We start from the raw sequence: 463 nt of genomic DNA, 5'->3' as shown, positions 1-463 counted from the left end.
CAAAGAAGCTTCATTTTACATTTCAGACTGAAGGAACACTGGCAAAAAAGAATGATCTTATAACCATTAATAAAATTGAAATTTTCTAATGTACAACCTTTGGGAATAACTTAAGTGGTCTCCATGTGCTGTGTGTGTTCTGGGCAGGCACTAATAACGTACATCAGGCTAGCATAAACAAACTTGTGTTTCGTTCAGTGGAAATCGTATTTAAAGAGTTGCGAGCATCTCTTTGGTTTCATGGCAACTTTGATCAAAACAATGGACCCTTTATGCATTGACAATATGCTCATTAAACAAGTAGAAAGGCACACGGTGTAAGAGAAGAATAGAATAATATCTTTTACATAAAAAAATCATTTTACCAAGATAATATATTTCTTTATATATATATATATATATATATATATATATATATATATACACACACACATACTATATATATATATATATATATATATAT

Source organism: Limulus polyphemus, unplaced genomic scaffold (assembly GCF_000517525.1).
Source record: "Limulus polyphemus unplaced genomic scaffold, Limulus_polyphemus-2.1.2 Scaffold10449, whole genome shotgun sequence".
In the NCBI taxonomy this organism is placed as follows: Eukaryota; Metazoa; Arthropoda; class Merostomata; order Xiphosura; family Limulidae; genus Limulus; species Limulus polyphemus.
This window is presented reverse-complemented; position numbering follows the sequence as displayed.